Below are 15,600 nucleotides of genomic sequence, written 5' to 3' on the forward strand. Positions count from 1 at the left end.
TTCCTTCATGACAGACTGTGTTCAGGTCATGAAAGCTGAAATAAATCTTTCTTCTCCAAGTTACTTTTGGTTATAGTATTTATCAGAGCAACAAAAACCCTAACTAAGAAAAAATTTAATTATCTAAATTGCAAGTGACAATGAAATTCGGTTGAACAATACAGCTATCCAAGACCAAATGGAATGTGAATATTGAAGGCTAGGCATGACAGAACATATTTGTAAACCTACACTCAGGATGCTGAGATAAGATGACCATGAGTTCAAGGCTAGCTTGGGTTACACAGAGAGACCTTGTCTCCTAAAATATACAAACTTATGATTATTGAATGTTGTTACTAAGCATTTAAAAAATAGTAGAACACTGTGCTGAAGGGTCAGGGGTCTGTCAGCAGACTCCAGGGATGCCATCTTCTGGAAATGAAATCCTCCTAGCGGAGCCTTGTCCAGCTGGCCATGTTTATGCTAGAGAAGCTGGAACAGTGTGTGAGTCATTTGGAAAAGAACCTGAGGGCTGCAGGTCTCACTCCAGCACCTAGTCACTTCCACGTTCAACATCCTTCATCCAGATAATATATATTCCAAACACCATCCTCACTCCAAAAGCTGAAGAGTAAACATTGGTGGCTGGTACTTTCCAGGACAGTAATGGCCTGGCATATGCAGACCCATGAACTTCAGTCTCCAATACTAGATAAAAAGTAGCATTAACCAGTGATGAGGATATTTAAAACATTTCACCATTGTTGTTAAGATAACCTAACATTGTTCTGAATAAATGAAAAAGTATTTCTCCCCTACAGGACTGATTATGAGCTAACCACATTTTTGGTTGAATTATGGTATGTATATTTTTAAAGATTAATAAACACAGACACTACTTTAGAATCTATGTACAGGTTTCACCTGTATGGAGACAATGCCAGTTCTCAATTGTCTGGGATGTTTTCTGATTTTTTTCTTCCACTGACCTCTAACTAGAATTGGGTATTCTCTTTCATGCTAAAGGCATGCCACAGATTACATCATCACTATCTGCTCCTTTGAAGTCTTCAGTAAAAGTCACAGTTTCCCTTCACATAGGACATTATAGCTCCTGGAATCATAAAATAATGTAGTTTTAAACCGTGTGGTTAACCCCTCCTGATATCAAAACTTATACTACCGCGAGGGGTTAAATTTAGACACAGAGGCAAGTGTCTGTGACGCTGCTAGTCTTTCCTATGCACACTTGATCTGCATTCATAGACCAGAAGGATGCAGACATTAAAAAAAATAGAAAATTCAAATCAGAATTTTTAATTCTTCATTAATTTTCTCTTGCAATATGATATGCATGTGGGCAACTAGTAAAGCCCAGGCAAGACAAATATATCTATCTAATGCCTAAGAGAACTTCCTGAGGTGTGGAATTTAAGATAATATTTTAATTATTGATAACACATTAGGTAATGGCATCATCTTGCATAATGCTCAGGGTGCTTTGTACTGGTAATCCTGGCACTGAGGAGGCTGAGGTGAGAGGGCTATGAGTTAGAGGCCAGTCTGGGTTACATGGGCTCTATGTCTGTCTGTCTCTTTTCATATATACGTAAAGAGGTTATACACAGGTTCAAGCAGAGCACCAAAGGATCCTCTGTGAGGAAAACTTGGACCCCTGCTCTAGACAGCCTGTAACTGGAGCACCCGGTCAGTGTCTCTATCACTGTATTCACTCTTCCACCCTGGCCATAGCCATGCTTAGGCCTTCAACTCCGCTCAAACTGATACGAAGTTCATCATTACTATCTGCACAGGGGAAAGAGAAGGAAGGAACTGGACTTTTAAAAGAAAGACTCACAAGTAGAAGTCCTAGAGCTGATGTGGACTGAGAGGTTTTAGAGGGCGGGAAGCTAACAGCAATCTCCTAGCAGCTCAATCAGCAATTTTTCCAGCAAGCAGATGACTCTTCTACCTTCAGGAAGAAAAGTGAATTCATCTTCTCTCCTATAACGAAAATGACGTCCCTCAGATCCTCCACATAGCACTGCAGTGCCCTCCAGACAGACCGCAACGTGAGGCTCGCACAGTCGATACAGCTCAAGAGAAAGAAGCTCGTGTTGGAGGCCTGGGTAGTGTGACTATTGCCCAAGAGAGAGAAAAAGCCCTGGCCAAAAACAGCACTGTGGACTTTAGAAATGTTTTTTCTGTTTTAACACACACACACACACACACACACACACACACACACACAGAGAGAGAGAGAGAGAGAGAGAGAGAGAGAGAGAGAGATTGATTCAGCCCACTATTAAATATTGTCAATATGTTTTCTCCATTACACAACTGGGATGCTGTTACCTAAGCACGTCAGACTCTTCAAACCCCACACCCACACGTTCTGAACTCAGCTGCACCCGATGTGGTAACGAGGGAGAGTACCTTGAGGAAATCAGGTCTCTGCTGACAAGAAGGAAGCCCTGCGGAGTGAATTCCGTGTAGTGTCTGAGTCACTTCTTATAGCAAGAGAGAATTTTACAGGCACCATTTTGTCAGAAAATCCTACTTGCTGCGTGGCCAGACCGCTGGACCTGGACAGGCCCCATCAATACCAGGGTTCTAAGCCTTTGGGAAAGGAAGGATCAGAGGTTTTTCTTTCCTTTAGCTCAAGGAAACCAGGATTTGACAAGTCAGCATCCAAACTTGAAAGCTCTCTTTTGAGAAGAGTTCTAGGAGACCTTGATGAAATCGCTAATGCTTAGACATAGTTACTTGCTGCATGCTGGGTAAATAGGAAAGCATGCTGACTGCATTTATTAACATCTTGGGGTGTGGTGTGTGTGTGTGTGTGTGTGTGTGTGTGTGTATCACTAAGATCATCTAATTTGTCTTTATTTCAAGTTACCATTGCAGGAATTCTTTGACATTAGATGAACTATTTTCAAACTATCCAGGTGGGGAAAGTGTTATTCTCTTTACTAGAGTTCACACTTTCAATCAGTATATGATTATTGAGAGCCTACTACTGTAGGTCAGACTGTAGTTTACCCCAGATAAAGGAATAGGTACCTTCTTACTTATCAAGAGGCAGGTGAGTAACCAAGTTAGCCTACAGTAACTTCCTTTCAGGATGATATTGGGCAGGGTGGCTTCAACAACAGCAATTTTTCTCTTACCATTCTGGAAATGATGCAGCAGGGCATGGGCTTTGTGTGGATGGCAGTGGATGTCTTCCCACTGTGCCTTTACATGGTTTTCCTTGAATGTGAAAGAGGAAGAAAGGTCTGCTGTCTCTTCTTATAGGGAAGCAATACCGTTACGCGGGACACCTTCATTGTCTCCTCTGAGCCTAACCGTGTTTCAAAGGCTGCATCTCAAAATATCACACCCGTGGCTTGAATGCATACTGAACACAAAATTTGCTACTCCGTCTGTATGCCCAACACACTCAATACTGCCAGTACTGAGCAGGCTATGTGTGGGCTCCTCTGGGGACCAGCACTTAGAGTGGTCAGAAGAACAGCTGAGGAAGATCTACAAAGACAAAAGACACTTCAAGCTTGGGACCAAGATGGCTTAGCCTTTGGGTGTCTAGGGGTGAGTAGAACTCCAAAGTTCAGGTCAGCTGCTGAAACAGTGGGGTCAAAGTTCAACGACGGAGCTCCTGGAGTTAGGTACCTCCATTCAAGGCTTGCCTGCTGCTTTAAAACTGCCTGTGACAACAGCATGGCTGATGGTATAGTAGACCTGAAGTTTTCACAAAGCGATTTCTTCTAATCCAGTGATGTGATGTGCGTCTAGTGACGTGTGTGTGGGGTGTCTCTCCTGACAACGTCAAAGCCAGTAGCCACTGAGCTCAGTCTCTCAAGCAGAAATAATTAGACTCTTGTAAGGTATGATCATCTCCTTGAAATCCCTCATGATCAAAACTAGACTGGGGTAGAAAAGGATAAAGAGAGAGGGATGACAAAGCCAAGATGAGGATGAGATCCCCTGAATGACTCGTGACTGTAGGTGAGTCCCCCTTGTCTCCTGGAAGGAGCTAGCTGCAGCTGCACACACTCAGAGGAGCTCCATGCCAACTGTAGCCTTGCATCCCTGCTGCCCAATCAGTGTGACTCCTGCCTGGATCTCTGACATAAACTTCCAGTAAGCAAAGTCAGACTCTGTGGAGTGCTATGCACAGAAGGAAGCAGGAAACACACCTATGGATCTCTCCCTCATCCACTGTAGGAATTTAGAAGTCATGTGTGGGCATTTGGGAATCCTCGAATGACTGTGCTATTTTGGGTCTGCTCTGAGTGTGCGGCTGTCACAGCACCCAGGGACCTGTGGATTATACCAACACTTGTCTGATTTCACCGGCTCAATTTCCATCATCCAAGGACCTCCCACAGTAAGGTACAGAGGACAAGAACTACAGTAAGCATTTGGCAGAAAAGTAATGCTCAGAGCTTATGGGACTCACCTGTGCTCACATACACTGGCAGGCAGAATCACATTCAAAATGAGGAATTCCAGTTGCATATCTTAGCACCTTTAAACAGGCTTGGGAACGCAGACTCCCCTCTATGGTGGAAGCCTGAACACAGCCTGCACTGCATGTGTCCTCTCTTGCTTTCTTACTGTTTTCGTCAATAAAAAGCCTCACTACGTAGCCCAAGCTATTCTCAAGCTCAAGATGCTCCTGCCTCAGCTTCTGAGGGTTGAGATTACAGTCACATAGTGCCACGCAGGCTTCCATGTCCACTTCAGCTGACTGAGACCAACCACTGACCTGAGGGGCTCTCGGGAGCAGCCTGGGCTTCTGACTTGGGAAAGCTAAAGCTCTGCCCTGGCTGGGCGACATCAACAGACAAGAGGAAGTGGCGGCTTACTCCCTGGAGCCCCTCGCCAAAGCCCCAGGCAGATTAAATCCCCTCCTCCAGAACCACAGGCTCTAGAACCATATCATAATCAGCTTTTCACCTGGTGCCTGCCCCCTTGGGCCCTGCTCAGGTGCCGCCACGTCTGTCTGCGCTGCTGGATGGGTACCTATGAGCATCTTTTCTTGTCAGTCCAGCTGCCTCAGGCTCTCGAAAGCCAGTTTTGATAACCCTGGAACAGACAACAAGCTTCCTTCAGGGCTCTGGGACATTTTCTAATGCTTGTTTAATTTATTTAATTTATTTGATTTTGATTTTGTATGTATAGGTGTTTTGCTGCATGAAGGTCTCTGTGTTAGACGACTACAGTGCTCATGGGGACCTGAAGAGAGTATTGGATTCCCTAGAACCGGAGTTATGGATAGTTTTGAGGTGCCATGTGAGTAACTGAGAACTGAATCCAGGTCCTCTGCAAGAGCAACAAGTGTTCTGAACCGTTAAACCACATTTCCAGTCCTATAAATTTCTTTTCACGGGTACATGTTCAGTGCTGAGTACACAGTCAGCTATCAATAGTGCTTTGCTTGGTGTCAATAACAATGCCTTATTAGCCAAGTGTAAAAAGCACATTACACACATAATTCTCTCATGTCTCTCAACTGTCTATTTTTATACCCATTTCACATAGAGAAAACTGAGGCATACTAAAGACTGGAGGATGCCCCACTTGCTCAGTTGGCTGTTAAATGGCAGGAGAGGTGTTGGTACTTGGTTGGTTTATCTCTAGATGGGAGGACATATGGATAGGTAGATAGAAGCTCCACATTGAGACAGGAGGGGAGAGGGAGAGATGGAGAGAGCAAACCTTTGAGAATAGGAAGATAAAGTGGAGCAGGGCTGTGGTGTGTGCAGGGAAATTTCACAACTAGATTTCTGGCCATGTGTCCTGCTTTGTGGTCTAAACGCTTGCCCCATTAACTTCAAAATACCAACACAGAGCTGAAGACAAGAATGGGGACAATTGTCAGCACTGACAAGCCCCAGCCCAGAGATGCTTATAGGATGCCAAGGAATCAAGAAACAGCGAACAGCCAGTGAAGGACTATGAGGCCATTCTAGGACAAACCCTCTTATGTACAACCAGATTCATCCTTCCCCACCGTCATACCCTTCCCTATCCCGCACTTTTCCACCCAACTCTTGAAAAGCCCATCTGCTAACTCTAGGGCTGTGAAAAATGCTCCAGGTATCCTTGACCCTCAAGAGTACAGGATGTCTGCCCACCACAGCTGGATTTGTGCATAAGCTAATATGTGAGCGTGAAACACTCCCTCATGTGGAGAGGCTAGTCTGTAAACTAGAAACACAAAGATACACCTTAACCATGACAGCCCATGCTGCAGGAGGCTTCTGAGGGGTCCGATTCCCTGCTAGTCCTCTCACTGAACATTCATGCAGCAAGCCCAATGGCAGCATATGGTCAGAAAGCTGAACCTACATGCACCTGAAAACTATTTTGTTTTCTGAGACCTTCCCTCTATTCTCTAAGCCAAAGGTTCTTGAAGAACTTGTTTTTCTACTAAGCAGGTTCTGTTTCACCAGTCAGGACAAACAAAACTGTTCATCTCAGGAGCTGGACATTCAGTCATTGTCCCAGTGCAGGATGATAAGAGCCACCTGTTGAGGAAACACACCATAATTGAAATCCACTGTCCATCCCTCAGCTTGAGAGTTCTTCAGATCCTGGGCTTTTTCCATGGGTCTCTCACCACCTGCCTGCATTCTGGAAGTTTCCTGATAGCTAGAAAGTGCTCAAGGAAAGGAAGTAAGCTTTTCCAAACCACTGACAGTTCTGCTGAAAGGGAACTGTGCTGGTCGGAAAGTCGACACTGCTGAGGCACACTGGAGCCTCACTTCATGTCATGCTGGCCAAGGCCATGGGGATCATACCCCAAAGCGGCTGTTTCTGGAAGGTGAAACGCAGCCAGTGCTCATCTCACCACGACCACAGATGCTCCTGGGGCTGCTGCTCCCAGACCCGCTTCCCCCCAGTCCTCAGTGCAGGCTCCCATACCCTGGCAGGGTCCTGCTATGAGATATTCCTTCAGCCTACGGTCTGCTCCGTTTTCCAACATTTTTGATGCCACGAATAAGGAAGAAAAAGAAATTCCTTGGTGTAGAGAAGTGTAAATTGGTCTAAGGAGAAAGGCTCCACAGCTAAAGCAGCCACGAGATCTGTGTTACAACTCATCAAGGTCCACCTCAACTTACAGCCAGCAGCAGCGAGAAACAACCACAGTCCTTTTCATTTTCCAAAGATGCTTGGCAAACTCAGTGATCACCCTGGCCCAGTGTTCTTATGTGGTCATAGGCTTTCAAGACATCCACCAATAGAACCTAGTGACCAGTCTCTGCACTTGAATGGACAGAATTCACAACTTGTTCATCAACCTTCCCTCACAATGTAGTGTTCCACTCTAATGCCAATGCAGGCCCCATGGGAACTAGCAGAGCTGGGCTTCTGTCACTGATACAGGGAAGGCATGATCACACCATAGCGCTGTTGTCACACAGCAGCACTCATACTCACTGCCACTTTGGAGTGGCAGCACCTACTCCAACCACAGAGGTCACATTAATACGTGCATTCCATAGGAACCACAGAGGGCAGCAACAATGGCTAGAAGTGAATCTTATGTGTAATCTTACATATATGCAATACAGTTAAACATACTATTCCAGAGTCTCCATGGCTTCATCTGATCTGCCAAGGACAATGGGTACAAATGGCCATAAGAGGCCAGGGCTGGGGACAGGCGGGGGACAGTAATGAGTTGTTCTGGCATGTAAGAAGGAAATGTGGCCCTTTGAGAAGATTTACATTAGGGACGTCTCAGCTCGGTTTTCTCTAATGTTCATCACCACATACCTCACCTTCTGCCTCCTCTTTGTTTTTCCCTTGTCCTTGGGTTTGGAGATGGCATGGGTGTCACTCTCCTGGGCTGAAACTCCCTGTGCCTGGTTCAGTCCCTGTGGTCTCTCTCTCTCCTTCCCTTGGGTTTGCCCTCTTCTCTCCTGATCCTGCCTGTCACCTGACCCTCCTGTGCCTGCTGGTGCCACTTGCCACCTTCTTAGGCTCTGCAGCAGAAGCCTTGGTCACAGACAGGCTCCATCATACCATTTAGGAATAAAGTACATTTACTGACGGGAGGCAGTTCTGAAACACAGTTGGAAGAATAGAGTGGCCATCTCAATAAATGCCTGTACACTACTCCTAACAGGAAGATGAAAGCATCCTGCTGGGTAATTCCAATGGCCCTACTGTACAGAACCCCAGAGACCAGACCAGGACCTTTCTCCTGCCCAAATTCCTAGCCAAGTGCATCAATTAATCACTGCAAGCAGGAAGCCCTGAGGGCAGGCCTGGAAAAGGCCTGTTTCTCTAAGTCAGAGGTGAGGTTAGAAGATCTTGTGCTTTAGATAAACTTGCGGTGCACTGTTCCCGCAGCCCTGCCCTTGTCTAGAGACATGTACTGTGAAAGTTTTTCCCAGTAAGGTAGTGTAGAGAATACCTACCCTATCAATAACCCAAGGGAAAAAGGCAGGGCAGGAAAGAGGAAGGGGCGGTGGGAGGGAGGGGAAAGGAAAGGAAATCAGGAAGCTAGCCTTGGAAACAGTGCACTATCAAGTTTGCTCCATGATACTGAAAATAGTTTGAGATATATATTTGTTCCCATTTTGTTTTCCTAATAAAAGGCACTAAAGCACTTAAAATAAAAACTGCGTAAGAGTGTAGTGATATTTTCACTAGGCAAGTATTAACATAAAGTGTGCTTAGGAGCTTAGCATGGAATGAAACAATAAACATTGTAACCTTCCCTAATCTGTTCATTATCCCATGAAGACGAAAGTCCATTTTTATGGGACCGGTTCTCTCTCCAAGACTTAATTATTCATTCCTGAAGAATTGTACTGGCCTTCCTATTAATTTATTCCTTTGGAGAAAGACCACTGGCTCAAGAGAAGACTCCAGACTTCACGCTCACAGGAAATGGCCATGTCACATGACTTAAGAGAAGAATGCCCAGACTTTGTTGTCACAGGAAATGGCCATGTCATATGCTGAGCTGGGATGCATCAATCTTCTAACATTTTGTAAAGAGGACACAAAAGTAGATGGCCATCTGTCATCTAAAAGCCTGGTCCACCCTGCACTATCAAAAAATGTTCAGAGTCACAGTCTACAGATAAAATGAATATGGTGCTAAATTTTTAGTCACATAGAGAACTCAAAAGTGGACGTGATTTAAGATACTGTATAATGGTTTAAGACAGAATTTATGAGGCTAAAACCTCTCTGGTTCTATTTTGATATTTTCATTTTGTTTGTTTCATTTATGGAATTATCTTCAAACCTTTTTCTTAGAACCTATTTTGACTTTTTTTTTTTAATTCAAAATCTAAGTTGGATACTCTGGATCTTAATTATTTATTTTTTAAAAATTAACCTAAAATGAAAATAATGTGTAATTGCACCATTAAGAACATGAGCATTTGCAGTCAATGTATTCTGAAAGAAGTCTTCATTTTTCTTGTGATTACTCTCATAGTTATTCGGTTTTTCTTTTGTCCACAAACTCACAGTTATAAGATTTAAAACAAATAGATGCTTGGAGAATTGTGATGGCATCCTGTGAGCCACTTGATAGGATACCACAAAGGTGCCCATGGAGTAAGAAGAGGGAACATGGGTCACAGGAGTCAGAGACCCGCAGCTAACTCCCACCTACTCTGAAAAGACTGAAATGGCCAACCAGGGTATTGACCCAGCTTCTCTGGATTCTCCTCTCTGTGGCAAAGAACAGAGCCGTTTCTTGGCATGTAGTCACAATGGATTTCAAGGATAGCTCCTACTCTTTACTGCTCTGCCTTAGCCAAACCAGTACCCTAATCCTGAGACAGTCTTTTGAGGGGACAAACTGATTGCTCACAGTCCTCCTGGAAGAGTGTGGCAGGTGTATGAATTTTCTGATACACATTAAATCATGATTCATTTTTAATGAACTCTCTAGAAAGTGAATGCAGCCCCCAGATACCCTGAGACCCTGGGATTTGCCCGACAGACAAAGATTGCAAGTGGAGGTGGATGGATGGAAAAGATAGCAAGAATAGTCTCTGTGACATATCCCTTGCTTCTGGAGTTCCTGTCGCCCAGAGCTTCTCCAGCAGGCCTCACCTTCTCCTCCAACAGCCACCGCCCAGGACCTCTGTGCTGGCATGTCACCAAATTGGGGGTGACATAAGAGCTACCAGGTGTCCATGTTCACTTTTAACTTCTGCTATCCTGGAGCAGCTGAGAAATGGGCTTTTCTCACTCTCTAGCTGGATTTTTCTTAGTTTATCTTCCAGAGGAGATCATCCTGGAACTATGACCTCAGAAAGAACACATGCACTATCCCTAGTAGCCAGAATCCCACTCCACGAGACTGCTTAGAGGTTGAAGAGAATGCCTAGGTGGCTGGGAAGTGCTCGCTATGGGAGTGTCTCCTTGAGTAGAGAAGCATTTGAGTCCAAAGTACAAGAGAACACTTAGAATTATGTTAACAGGGAAGTCTAATGTAATGGGAAGCTACAGGAGAGAAATCCATCAAGGCATTTGGTTGCATCAGAAAGCGATTTCCCCTTATGTTTTACAGTTTCTCTACTTTGGTAAATGCCTGTGAGTAGGGCAGGGCAAAACTACTCAAACTTGATAAGACCTTTCAAAAATGGCTGGGAAGTCATTTAATCTTATTTAGAATCATTAAAGGTTTACATGGTTAGTTAATTTTTGTTGATTTGAAGGATTATAGTCTACTGCAATTTCCTTGCCCATCCCACCAAAGAGCTGAGCTTGTGGTAGCTTAGGAAAAATAAGCAAAACTACCTTTTTTAAAATAGGGAAGTCTTTTTCCCTAAGGGTTTTTAAGATGCTGAAAAACATCAGGAATAAACATCTATTTGTGCATAAAAAAGTTCACTGGGCCCAGGAGTAAAAAGGCAATGCTTCCCACACTTGTGCTACAAGCTCACTGAGGGGTGGTAGCCAGCACCAACTGGTCTCTGCAGAGGAACCATGGTCTCTGAGCTCCCAGACAGGGCCTATGTTCGCATTCAACTCTAGACATTTTCCTGTGGAATACCCTTACTACCCCAGATGCCTCCAACTTCATAGCACAAAGCAGATCACACTTAGAAACCCAGCTCTGAATTTAAAAGAGAAACATCTGCTAACAGGTTGAAAAGAGAAGATCAACAACAACAAGCGGTTCCTTAGACTGGCTTCTGGTGCACCCCAGGAGACTCTAGACACAATGTCAGTCCCAACTCCAGATTCCGGAGGAGAGGCCAGCATGCACAGTATACCCCTAGGCTTAGACTGAAGCGGAAGGGGCCTCATGCATTCTCCCCTGTGGGCAGCCTGTACTACCAAACCTGAGTGTGAGTTCGGGACACACAGCTTGCCCTCTGGGGAACCAGCCCTACCATGTACTGGCTGGGTGACAAAGAGCAAACTGATTCTCCATGACTTGATTTTCCCACCTATAGTCAAATAAAATCACTCCACCTAGCTTTTATGGCTATTGTGTAAACTCAAAGCAACTCAAGCACATATAATATCCAGGACAGTGTCTGGCCGTGCAAGCAGAACCACCCCAGTGAATGCTAAGAGGCACTATTATCGCTCCAATCTCCCCCACACAGTTCAACCACTGGCCGAAGCTACCTCAGTGAGGCTTTGAAGCCTTCTCCCAAGTTCCCAAGACATGAGACACCCCACCCTATTTCCGTGAAAAGGGAGAAAGCACTAATACAGGTGAGAAACATCTAGAAACCTGTCAGAGCGGTTGAGATCTAGAGTCCTACCTCAGGTATCCAGGTAATTCAGAAGAAGCTGCATGCTGTCACCAGCCAGGTCTGGCTGGTGAGGGTGTGGCCTTTGTGCCCCAGAAATGCATTAGAAGCTTGTGTAGAGGGAATCCCCATTCTTGCTCCTCTGGCTCTAGAGCTGTCTGTTTCGAAGCAGGGAGCTAGCAGCTCCAGGTAGGCCTGGGGATGGGAATGACTGCCATAAAATTCCTCCTAGAGCCCTGATAGTCCACCACTCTTCTAGAAGGCTCCGACCAAAAAGGGAAGCAAATTGACTCCAATCCTGCTTTCTCCTGGCTAGTGCAGGATAGGAGAAGCAATCACAGGGCAACCTAGGGAAGGTTGTTCTCCTAGAAGCCAGAACATGAGAAGTTGAGGCAGGGAGAGAGCCTGGGAGCTTTCCACAGCCCCACAGCAGCACAACCTCCAAATGCTTCCCCACCAGGCTAGGTAGGAACTGGAGACAAGCAGGGCTCTCAACCGAAAGTGTCACAGGAGACAGGGCGAGGAGGGCTATGCACCTCCTCTCCCAGACATGGTGATGTGTCCCCCACTCAGGAAGAGAGGAGGAGTTTGGAGATAAATAGAGAGGGGACGCCCTTTCTTTGCAATGGGCCCCTTCCCACAAGTGGTCTTGAAGGCCAGATGGCTGAGATGGAAAAGAGGATTCCTGCATCCACCAAGTCATCAGAAACAACCAGGACGATTTATCTGGGGGTTGCAAAGTGGGTAGACCCACCTCTGATCCCCGAGACCAGGTCGCGAAGCTGGGTCTCCCTTCACGGGAGCAGCTGTGCACACCCCCTTCCGCTGCGACTCTCCACACACCCCCCAGTTCTAAGCTAAGATCTTTCCCGGCCCAGCTCAGGGCTCCCCCGCTCCCTTCTTTGCTCCGCCCAGGTGCAAACCTTGAAGCAGCCGGGAGAAGGTGGCTCGGGGTGCAGCCTCCGCCCTGCACTCTTCTCTGGAGGGTTGGGACCCCAGACTATCTGCTGAGCGCTGAGGATCCCCCTTTGCTTTCCACATATAAATATACCCCTAGGGATCAGGCCAGGAGTCCCCGTCCCCTTCCCATTCCGGGACGTGGAGACATCCCTGACGCCCCAGTGCCGTCAGAGACGGTGGGCGTAGATCTACCGACCCGGTTGCGAAGATGAAGGGGTGTAGAGATGAGCGGGTGCGGGAGAGGACAGGGGCTGTGGTCCGCTTGGAGCCAGGAACAGCGTCCTCGGTCCATGATCTGAACATTCAGTCACCGCCCAAGATGCCAACGCATTCAGAATGTAGCCGAGAGGTTTGTTTGTTCCTGGGGAGGGAGCTCTTTCTACCCTAGGCAGAAGCAGCCAGCCTTCCTAAATACCCCGGGGCAGGAATTCCAGGAGCTGCTTCCCACCTCGGGACCTCCCGGGTACCTAAGCCCCTCCCCCCGTATTTACACATCCAGGCCGGCGCCCTCCACCCCCACCGGACTTCAATCTCTTCCAAATCCTCTTCAGTGACCACGCTGGGCTGTCCCTTCGCCCACGTTAGCAGAGCCTTTCCGTCCCCTCACCCTTGGACAGATCTCACCCTCTGGCTGCCTCCGGCATCCTCAAGAGAGACCTTTTCCTCCCAGAACCACTTACTTCACCCACCCAGATCCACACTTACATTTCCCACGGCACAAAACCATAACCCAAAGCCACTCTGGGGATTTTATTATCGAGTTGGGGGTGGCGTGCTCGAGTGGTCTGACCCCCACCGCTCTGGATGGAGACCCCGGGTAACAGCAGCCTTCCCTTAAGTCCCACATCTCCTGGTCCTCTGCCCCTACCCAGTTGCGACAGGCAGGAGAAGCACTACTAGATCGCAAGCCCTCGTCTCTGGAACCGGAGAGCTGCAGAGAGCGAAAAGTCGAACTGCAAGAACACAGTGAGAGAAACGGGCAAATACGTTAAGGAAGGGGGAGCTGGGGGAAGGGCGCACGAGAGAAATGAACAGGCACCGCACCAGGTGAGAACCACACAGGGAGGGTCACAAAAGTTTGCAGACTGCTGCATGGCACCTGGTTGCACAAGACCGAAAAGGGTCGACTTCTCTTCTCCAGGCAGAGTCTCTCCAAAGATCTGTGTCAAAGGGACCCGGGGATTTGGACTGACAGGACTCAGAACTGCGGTGACCGTTCTCTGCTTCCCAGAGAGATGGCCTAGGCAACCTGACTGGGAGCTGATCCCGCGCTCTGCGTAAAGCAACAGGCGGCTGCACCTTACCTTGCGCCAGTCCTGGGTTGGGATGGCTGCTCCATCCTCGTGGCGCAGGGAGGAGGCGTTTGGTGCGTATGCCTAGGGGTGTGCGCGCTGCCAGGGCTGCAGCGGCCGCCACCTCCAGCAGGCTGCGAACTGGGCTGCCCACCCTGACCCGGCCCGCCGGCCGGGCTCCGCTCCGGAGCGACCGCCGCGGCGGCGTGGATGCGCTGTGGCCGGGGCGCAGGACGCAGGCTGTGCGTGGCGCGGCTGGCGTCTTTGCGCGCCGCCACCGAGCGAGGGTGCGGCCCCGGGCGGCCGTGTGGGGCACGACTTGGCTTTCGCTGCGGCGCTGGCCGCTGCAGACCCTGTGCGGGGAGCAGGAGTCTAGCTGGAGGAGGAGACAAAGATGCGAAGGAGGCAGAAAGCCACTCGCCAACATGCAGGCGGCTCAGTCACTAGAGGAGACTCGCCTCCAAACCTGGGCTGGGAATGGAGGAGGGGCGAGGCTTCTGGGGACTAGAAGACCTAGAACAGAGTGAACATGACAGGCGGAGCTGGCTATCACCTCGCTGACACTATTTCTGCCTTCTAGCTGGAGGGTCCTGAATGAGGAGGGGAGGGGCTTCAGCCTTTGCTGAAGAAGCCAGAGCTGAGGTAGGAGCCTTAGCCTCCCCCTAGGCTCTTGCATCCCCTTGCATGGTTCCAGGACAGGTTGCTATGGGCCCATTTTTTTACTCCTGTTTCCTGATTAGTAAACAGAGCAATTGTTTAGCCAAGGCTCATTGCCGTCAACAAGGGAAAAAGCAAATATTTAAAATTAACTCTACAATGACTTCTTGTTGGATGCCAAGTATTGTGTTAGGCTGTTGTGAAGAAGGATGAGTGAGAGGAGACAGGACTCCATACCCCAACCCATGGTTCCATTGTCAGATTTCCAGATGAGTGTACCCTGCATTCGTGCTGCCCAACATTTAGGCAATCAGTCGTAGTCCCTAATCCTTGGTAGCCAACCTCTGCTGCTTCCCCAGGAATTCCTGTCGCTCCCAGGGATGGCTTTAAATGTGCAACAGAAATTGTGTGTGTGTGTGTGTGTGTGTGTGTGTGTGTGTGTGTGTGTGTGTGTGTTAGAGAGACAGAGACTGAGACAGAGAGCAAGACAGAGACAGAGCGAGACAAGTCAAAACAGAGAAAGAATTACTGGTTTCCGTAATATTCTTATTTCATGACTTTATTTATAAGAGCAGCACCAGAAACCAATTTAGGATTGAAAAACCTGCTTTTCCAGCCTCAAAAAATGCCACTGTTTTTTCCAAGTCTCCTTCTTCCTAACCTCCACCCAAGGCCAAATCAATCTTTCTCTTCTCTATGCTGTCACAGACTTTCATCTTCCATCACTTGTAAGATACGATAGATTTTATCATGTCACTCACCTGTGAGACCTCAGCCAGGTGCAATATTCAACAGGGCTGGTATCTACTAAGTCCACTGAATACAAGGAATGCTTATGTATTCAAAGATCATCTCCTTCAAGAGCAGTGAATCCCAGTGTCCCTGGAATAAAGTGTGACGGAACCTTTAGGAGTTTATGAAGGAATAGGGTACAGTGATTTTCACAGGCCTCTGTG

The 15,600-nt window shown here is 47.4% G+C and overlaps 1 protein-coding gene across 5 annotated transcripts in view; it reads right to left on the minus strand.

The window, feature by feature from the left end:
- Positions 1–14,711, minus strand: part of Lrrc3b (leucine rich repeat containing 3B) — an 85,892-nt gene extending 71,181 nt beyond the window's left edge. For 3 of the 5 annotated variants that reach the window (XM_028856316.2, XM_028856322.2, XM_028856312.2), the window contains exon 1: positions 14,000–14,711. The gene's annotated coding sequence lies outside the window, so the exon portion shown is untranslated. Of the gene's footprint in view, positions 1–11,747 lie in introns of all 5 variants that reach the window. The other 2 variants (XM_028856317.2, XM_028856313.2) reach the window with 2 other exon arrangements.
- Between the last annotated feature and the right edge of the window lie 889 nt (positions 14,712–15,600).

The sequence above is a fragment of the Peromyscus leucopus genome, chromosome 9 (genome assembly GCF_004664715.2).
Source record: "Peromyscus leucopus breed LL Stock chromosome 9, UCI_PerLeu_2.1, whole genome shotgun sequence".
NCBI classification, from domain to species: domain Eukaryota; kingdom Metazoa; phylum Chordata; class Mammalia; order Rodentia; family Cricetidae; genus Peromyscus; species Peromyscus leucopus.